Consider the following 411-nt stretch of genomic DNA (forward strand, 5'->3'; position numbering starts at 1 on the left):
TCGTGAAATCGAACCATATCGAGAAACGATACGTTTGAAAATGGTCGTTATATCGCGATATCTCTTACTATCGAGCAACTTTGATACTTCGATATTGGGAGAATATCGAGCCCTGGATATCGGCCAATATCGTATTGATGTCGAAATATCGTGATATTGCACAGCCCAGCCTGTCACCCTGCTCGTGACTGCAGCCCCGCTTTGATCTGGCAGCCGCGGCAAATGCGGGGATGAGGCGTGCTCGACGGGATTAGGACTCCACTCCTCACTGCGCCACTCGCTTTTCTTTTCCTTCCTTCTCCTGCGGAATGAAAATTTTCATTCGCCGCCCCACCGCCCCCGCGAGGGACAATTGCCGCAACGTGGCGGTGACCATCCGCTGTGGAGGAGGAGGAGGAGGAGGAGGAGGAG

This window comes from Frankliniella occidentalis, unplaced genomic scaffold (assembly GCF_000697945.3).
Source record: "Frankliniella occidentalis isolate FOCC.00 unplaced genomic scaffold, Focc_3.1 Scaffold102, whole genome shotgun sequence".
In the NCBI taxonomy this organism is placed as follows: domain Eukaryota; kingdom Metazoa; phylum Arthropoda; class Insecta; order Thysanoptera; family Thripidae; genus Frankliniella; species Frankliniella occidentalis.